General features: G+C 42.1%; 3 non-coding genes across 3 annotated transcripts; all 3 read left to right on the top strand.

Moving 5' to 3' along the window:
• The first annotated feature begins 2019 nt into the window (after positions 1 to 2019).
• Positions 2020 to 2091, top strand: trnaq-cug. Its single transcript has one exon. It is a non-coding gene; the product is annotated as a tRNA-Gln (tRNA).
• A 153-nt stretch (positions 2092 to 2244) lies between these two features.
• trnal-cag lies at positions 2245 to 2327 on the top strand. Its single transcript has one exon. It is a non-coding gene; the product is annotated as a tRNA-Leu (tRNA).
• A 2062-nt stretch (positions 2328 to 4389) lies between these two features.
• On the top strand, positions 4390 to 4461 carry trnaq-uug. The gene has a single exon. It is a non-coding gene; the product is annotated as a tRNA-Gln (tRNA).
• The last annotated feature ends 3948 nt before the right edge of the window (positions 4462 to 8409 follow it).

The raw sequence follows: 8409 nt of genomic DNA, 5'->3' as shown, positions 1-8409 counted from the left end.
AGAGTGAGTCATTCCCAGAACCAGACGTTGGAAGAAAGACTAACTGCAGTCGTGGAAGTATCAGCTCCTTTACTTAGAGGTAGAAAATAAATAGCACTAGAGAATGCTACAGTAGTATTATCAGCAAAATGTACCTATTATGCAGAATGGCTCTTTCACAGTGTTATATTATTATAGAACATGACATTATTCTGTTTTATCATTAACATATACATTTAAGTATATAGTGATAATGTGCAGTATCTACTACTGGATATATCTGTGTTTTTTTAAAATGTGAAAAGTACTAGTAATTTTAGGTTTCAATAAATGTACAATAAAAGTACAATGTTCCCTCTGAAATGTAGAAGTATGACGAAGCATAGAATGGAATACTGAAGTAAAGTATTTAATATGTAATCTCTTCCTGTTTATCTCACTATGTTGCTTCAACATTGGAACACATTGGTACGGATTCCCATTAGATAAGGCTATAATTGTGTTACCTAATGTCTGGGATCCTCAAAAGTCAGTGATCAATTTTACATCTTTCCTATTGTACTCCCATAACAAGCCATGTAAAAGTTTAAGTTTTAGCTCCTTCCTCTTTCATTCATTACAGATTAACAGATTCCTGCAGTTATTTTACACATGCTTCATCTAACTCCCATTGTATTTTTGTTGTAACCAGTTGTTCAGAAATTTCTTCTTCACATTTGGCAAGTCACTCTCTTCATATGACTGTGACCCTTCACATTAATCCAACGGATTGAGTTCAAATGGCCCAGATTGAGTTTGCGGCTGGGAAATGCCAGCAACTTTATGCAAGCACAGAACATTTATGAGAAAGACTATGGGCCCTATCTTGCACCCGTCACAAAACGCAGTGCAGCGCAAGTGTCATTACGTACGTTTGACTTCCAGCGCTGTGCGTGCACGCTGACTTAACGTGATGCTTGTTGGACTTAACAGAACAGAACTAAAAGTTTAATTCTGTGTCCTCTGGAGAATTTCTCTGTCTGTCCTCATGTCACGTTTATAACTACAGTTGTTTTTTGTTTTGCTGCTTCACTGATAAAAGTAGCTGCAGAGAAAGATTAGTTTCATGATCCGAACAGTTTTTATATCAAGTCCACACTTCTGTCCCCCCTCTGCTGTGAGTCTGCCACTAAATCAGTAAACTGATGGTTTGAATAATGCGTCATTTATCCGCCGTTATAATTTAAATGCGCCATAAACTGGGCCCTAAACTGTGCCACGCACTTCAGGCCAACGTTACTTAGCTAATGTAACCAACATACTTTTTTTACCTAGACATGATCTTTTCCTAAACAAGTAGTTTTTTGCCTAAACCTCATTACATATTTATTATTGCTGCCTTGACTGCCGAGCCCTACACACGCAAAAACAACAAAAGGGGTACCCAGTGTGTTAAAAAGGAGTATAGGCCAAGCGTCCATATGTGACGAGTTGGGAGTGATAATGTGTTGATTTTGACCAACATTCCGACTTTTCAACTGCTACTGTTGGCAGGTGTGGAAAAATTCTATAAAGAATGCCTTCAAAAGTAGACATGTTAATAGATTATATTCATCAATTAACAAAATGCAAAGTGAGAGGACAGAAGAAGAATCTAAATCCAATCAATATTTGGTCTGACCACCCTTTGCCTTCATAACAGCGTAAATGCTTGTAGGTGCACTTGCACAAAGTCAGGAATTTTGTAGGCATATCGTCAGGTGTATGATTAAACAGTTACAGGTGCTGTTGATCACCAATGAAACATGTAGGTGGAAACAACATCAACAATTGAAACTGGAAAAATGAGGTTTCACTGAGATGTGAACTCAGATTTCTGCGTTTTGAGGCCACAGTGCTCAAAACGAAGGGGCCAGTGCGGTCCATCAGAAGTACTTGTCGGATCACGGCCAAATAGCTTGGGGAACCCCCTCCCCCGACAGCTTTCCCACGCCTAGTCTCTGCAGAGATGACATTCAGGGTGATATCATGTAGGAAGGAGCTTGGCACCCCCTGTGTCGCGGTTCCATGGTGTAATGGTTAGCACTCTGGACTCTGAATCCAGCGATCCGAGTTCAAATCTCGGTGGGACCTGGTTTTAAGCGCAAATGCCGCAGACCTTAGTCTGATCTTGTTGTATGTGGAAATTTTGGCTATGATAATATGCCATGGTGTAGTCTACCCTATCACGACTTACGTGCTCTATCATGATATGGCAAACTTTCCACAAAGCAGCAGCAGCTTGCAGTCAGGATGGCCGAGCGGTCTAAGGCGCTGCGTTCAGGTCGCAGTCTCCCCTGGAGGCGTGGGTTCAAATCCCACTTCTGACAGCTGTTTTTTCCCTGTAAGGTGAGATTGGGAGAGAAGTGTAAGCCGCTCTTTGTATGTGAAAAAAAAAAAACATACAGTGTTAGTAGTACAGCATTTGCAAGGCTGCTTTCACACAAAGCAGTGGCGCCTTTCCCAGTGATTAGCAGCCTATGGCTTACGCAGCTTCTGAGTCCGGATGTGTTAACGGCCCTGAGTCCCTGCGTATCGTAACCTTTGGAAGCCCAGCAGGCTAGTATGTCTTTGTGTACAGTAGGCCTATTTGATGCAGGATGAATTGTTTGTAGGAAGTCTAACAGTGGCTTCATTTACCGTTGCCCACATCTCCTCTTGTCTGTGAACGCTAAACTGAGGAAGGTGATTGGGTCAACCAGTAAAGGTAGCCTTTTCACATGTTATCTTCTGTGTCACTGGTATTGTTGCACGCCTGCTATGTCATAGTCTCTGCATTACAAACAGCACTGTGCGCACGTTTTAGGCAGATGTGGAAAAAATACTGCAAATTAAGAAAGCTTTCCAAAGTAGACATGTTAATAGATTATATTTATCAATTGAAAAAATGCAAAGTGAGAGGACAGAAGAAGAATCTAAATCAAATCAATATTGGTCTTACCACCCTTTGCCTTCATAACAGGATAAATGCTTGTAGGTGCACTTGCACAAGTCAGGGATTTTGTAGGCATATCGTCAGGTGTATGATTAAACAGTTACAGGTGCTGTTGATCACCAATGAAACACGTAGGTGGAAACAACATCAACAATTGAAACTGGAAACAGCTGTGTAGGAGGAATACAGCTGGGTGAGGGACAGCCAAGCTCAGCTAACAAGGGGAGGTTGCTGAAGACAGTTGACTGTCAATAGTCATACACCGTGCAAGACTGAGCACAGCAGCAAGGCACAAGGTACTTGTACCGCATCAGCAAGGTATCGCCCAGGCAGAACTTTCAAGGCAGACAGGGGTTTCCAGATGTGCTCTTTTGAAGAAGCACAAAGAAACGGGCAACCTTGAGAACTGTAGGTGCTATGGTCAGCCAAGGATACTTAATGCAGCAGAAGAAAGACAACTCATGCTTACTTTGCTCTGAAATCGGAAGATGTCCCGCAGTGCCATCAGGTCAGAACTGGCAGAAAGCGTGCGACTGGCTGTCATGGAAGACTTGCGGCCAAAAAGCCATACTTCTGAGATGGAAACGAGGCCAAGCGACTCAGCTATGCACGAAACCAGCTGTACACAACAAACACAGGGAACTGGGGTGCAGAAAAATGGCAGCTGGTGCTCTGGACTAATGAGTCAATATTTTTAATATCTGGCTGTAGGAGCAGAGCCGTTTGTTTGCCGAAGGGCGGGCGAGCGGTACAAGAATGACTATGTGCAGGTAACAGTGAATCATGGGGGAGGTTCCTTGCAAGTTTGGCGCTGCATTTCTGCAAAAGGAGTGGGGGATTCAGTCAGAATAAATGGTCTCCTCATTGCTGAGAAGTACAGGCAGACACTTAGTCATCGTGCAATACCAACAGGGAGGCATCTGACTGGCCCCAAATTTATTCTGCAGCATGACGACAACGACTCCAAAAATACAGCGAAAGTCATTAAGAGCGATGTTCAGCGTCAAGAAGAACACAGAGTCCCGGAAGTGATGCCCCACAGAGCCCCGATCTCTACAGCGTCGAGTCTGTCTGGGATTACACGAAGAGAGAGAGAGAAGCAACTGAGGCTGCACAGAAAAAGGGTTTGAAAGAGGCCAATGCTTTTGAGTTACATGACGGATGCACACTTTGAATTCTGTCTTGTACTCATCATAAAAACAATTTTTCACTGAGATGTGAACTCAGATTTCTGCGTTCTGAGGCCACAGTGCTCAAAACGAAGGGGCCAGTACGGTCCATCAGAAGTACTTGTCGGATCACGGCCAAATAGCTTGGGGAACCCCCTCCCCCGACAGCTTTCCCACGCCTAGTCTCTGCAGAGATGACATTCATGGTGATATCATGTGGGAAAGAGGCAGACATCCCCCTCACCCAAAAGCTTTCCATTGAGAAACTGCATGGCAGCTTTATGTAAAGGTTCCATGGTGTAATGGTTAGCACACTGGACTTTGAATCCAGTGATCCGAGTTCAAATCTCGGTGGAACCTGACTTTAAGCGCAAATGCCACAGATCTTTGTGTGATCTTGTTGTATGAGGAAACTTTGACTCTGTGTCCTGACCAACTGCATTATGTTGTGGTATAAGTTGATTCATGATAACATATGTACTATATCATGAAATGGCCAAATTACTAGCTTTTTATAGTCAGGATGGCAGAGGGGTCTAAGGCGCTTCGTTCAGAGAGCTAGTTTTTCAGCAGAGCAATTGCCTGTATTGGGTAAGAAATGTATGTTAGGAGATTTGTGTATAAAAAAAACATACTGTGTTAGTAGTACAGCTACAGCATTTGCAACACTGCAAAAGGGCTGGAGAGCGATACAAGAATGAGTGTCTGCAGGCAACAATGAAGCATAGGGGAGAGCGTAAGTTGTCACACTCAAAAAAGACTCCATCTCAAAAATTAAATAGCCACTTTGTGCGAGTTTGTGTTCTATGGTCAGCTTAATGTTCACATGTGGTCATGGTCACTATAATTTTTTTTTCACTGAAAAAGTAAATCATTTGCACTTTTCATTTTATACAATAAAAAGAAAATCTAAATTATAATTTTGGATAAAGTAGAGGAAGTTTCATTTAGGGATGTACTCACGTTTGTTGCCAGCGGTTTAGACATTAATGGCTGTGTGATGTGTAGCAAATTTACACTTATACAGTTATACAAGCTGTACACTCACTGCTTTACAAACTACTACAACAAAGTGTCAATTTGTCAGTGTTCCAAGAACTAGCAAGAACCTTGTCCCCAAGAACACAAGTCCTTCTTTAGCATTCTTGGTTTAGAGAAACCCACCTTACTTTCCCCCATGTCATCTTCTGAATTAAGCCAAAGAAATTTGCATAATCATGCTGTCATTCCCACCCCACTGCTCACATCGGCTCCCTTCATTAGAAATAAGTAGTAATTGTGTTCTTAGTTTTTGACAATCCTGTGTGACAACTTACCTGCCAATAGGGCAAATTGTCACAAGAGCACACTCTCTATTCAGCCATCTACAACTCTATAATAAGATAAGATATGAAGATGTAATGTAACTCAAAATATGCACCCAAGACTTCCTTCTTTCATTTGGTATGACATTTATACTTTTATGGATGATGCCCAGTAAATGTTAGCCAGTGTGAAACGTGTGACAACATACCCCGATCTCCCCTACTGTTAACATGTCTATTTTTGAAAGCATTCCTACTTTACAGGATTTTTTCCACACCTGCCTAAAACCTTTGCCCCGTGATTACTATATATCATTGGCTATGTTTAAATTGATATCGCAACCGATTTTATCTCTCACTCTTCAACTGACAATTCAACTAAACTTTCAGTGGCTAGGTCAACTGTCCTTTCAATTCCTTTCAGTGCTTAAAGTTTAAATTAATCTGCTTTTTCCTATTGTTAGCTGTAGTAGTCAGAATAAAAAACGTACAAAATAACAACCATGAAAGCTAAAACTAAAGCGTCAAAAATGCTATGTTATTCTAGCTGCTTTATTATGATTGGCATATTTTCTAACATTTTATAGCCTAGCCCAATCTGCTGAGAATAACAATAACCGTTATTGCAGCCTATGTGTTTGTTCCTGCTATCAGCGTTTTCATTGCTTGAGTGGGACACATCAAAGCACAGATAAATACTACCGTACACAGAAGGGGGAGGGTTAAGGAGCCGTGGATGTAAGAGTAACGAATACTGAATGAGTAAATCCTTTGGCGCTGCTCTGGTCTAAAATAGAAACGGAGGAAGGCAGCGCCGCCCTCTGCAGCCCGCAGCAGCTCCACGTCAGGAAATTTAAACGCAGAGCCGTCCACAACACAGACAAACGCATCTTTCTGCTCCAAGGTCACCGAGCCGACCGCCTGCACAGGACACACACACACCTTCAATCCCCCAAAAGGTAAAGTAACATTAAATGCCTGTTTTGAAGGCGCTGTAAGACGAGCCGCCGGTGATCAGGAGGATTAACAGAGCTTTTGGCGTTTTCGGTGCGCCGCGGTATGCAGAGATGAGCTGCGATGAATGAGCAATAGGCTGTAGCGAGAGAAGGGCTGCATAAGGGTCCCTGTTGGATGTTGGATGAATACATATTGTGATGCGTTCACGAGCCTTTGGAGAGAAGTGGAAATCCAGGTGCGCGCAGCCGCAAGCGGTTCGTTCCTGGAGGGAAGTGATTTGGATAAAATCTTAATAGTCAAAATATTTTTAAGCCACTGATGACTCCCGCCCGGGTTAGTCCATGTAGGCCCTGAGCATGTAGACTGGCTTCATCCGGTCCCTATCCTTACATCAGCAGCATCATATGATTAGGCTGCAGTGCTGAGGAATCACTCTGCTGTTGCATCACCTTGTTAGCTCTAGTTTTCCTGATCGGGGTCCAACTTTTGCAGGTGTTTCACAGAATCTCACAGATCACAGCGGGTCTGTTGGTGATGGAAGATGTGATGAGCAGTGTTTCCCTAAATAGCTTTGGCACCAAATGAGGATGTTTCACTGGCGGTCAGGTGGTGAGTTGTAAAAATAACTTCACATGTCACATTGTGCTGCTTTCCTTTGGAAAGTGTATCACTGTGCTCTGGTTATGTAGACTGAACACCAAGCAGGCCTGTGACCAGGCAGGTGTTGACACTGAAAATTAAATAAACCATCACTAATATCAGCTTCTCTTGCAAAATAGTTGCTGTGAGATAGCATCACAATCACATCATCACGAGTTCAGGTCATTTTTAGTGAAACGACAGCCACTGTGGCCTACAGTAATAGCCATACAGGACAAGAGTAGGCTAAATGCTAACACATAGAGAACTGACTTAGTACCTAATGTCAGTTAAACAGTACCAGATTTAAAAGTAACCAAAACATGTATTTAAAATAATCTCGATTGTCAAGTAATCCTTATTACAAACTTATCTGTTAATTTGTTTTCAACAGGAGAGTGGTTGCAATGAATGTTGGACAGTAAATTGACTTTGCAACCTATTAAGGCTGCAATAGCATAAGCCACAAAAAACTAATTCATCCGCCCTAAGGAGGCTGATTGGTTGGGGTGGAGAAGCTGTTTTCTACTTTTATCACATTAATTAGCACCCCAAATTGAAAGTGCGTTTCAATTAAAGTAATAGTTTGGACATTTTGGAAGTGACACTCTTGCTGAGAAGTAGAAGAGATGATGAATACCACTCTTATGTCTGTACACTAAATATGAAGCTGCAGCCAGCAGGCGCTTAGCACAAACACTGGAAACAGGAGAAACAGCTAACTTGGCTGTGTCCAAAGGTAACAAAATCCACCTCCCAGCACCTGATATGTAACCTTTAATCTGTACACAAACTGAAGTGTAAAAACCACACTTTGTGGTTTTATTGGAGGGTGTACTGAACTATCTCTTGGCCAGGTGCAGTCACTTCCTGGTGGTAGCTTATGTTTACCGTACTGACATGGGAATGATAGCAGTCTATTCATCTAACTCTCGCCAAGAAAGTGAAGCGTAGTTTCCAAAATGTCCAAGAATTCCTCTAAAACCACACTGTAAATGTTTGCTGCACTCTATACAGCCTAAACAACTTACTTTAGTGACAGTGATCTGGTGGGAGTCTGCTTGTCACCAAAGGATGACAGAGAGTGCATCCTAGAGCAGAGGTTTTCATAGTGTGAGGCGGGCCTCCCCAGGGGGGCTCCAAACAGTTTCAGGGGAGGCTCAGTGAATGGAATTGAAAAAAATGTTACTTTAGTTATCAAAAGGAGATCACAATGAATAGCCTAAATGTGTGTGATTTGGTTCAAAGACACAGTAGTTTTGGGGGAATTTTACTGCTTTTTCCACCTTCCAGAGTCAGAAACTGAACTGATTTTTTTAATGTATTTGGTGTAGTCTGAATTTATGTTATATTTAGTTATATTAACAGTAGCATTAGGCTATCTTTGTTCAATTGCTAAATGTCTATG

Source organism: Micropterus salmoides, unplaced genomic scaffold (assembly GCF_014851395.1).
Source record: "Micropterus salmoides isolate LMB-PRFRI ecotype aquatic unplaced genomic scaffold, ASM1485139v1 Ms_hic_scaffold_3606, whole genome shotgun sequence".
In the NCBI taxonomy this organism is placed as follows: domain Eukaryota; kingdom Metazoa; phylum Chordata; class Actinopteri; order Centrarchiformes; family Centrarchidae; genus Micropterus; species Micropterus salmoides.
Note: the sequence above shows the minus strand (reverse complement) of the source record. Positions and strands in the feature narration are given on the sequence as shown.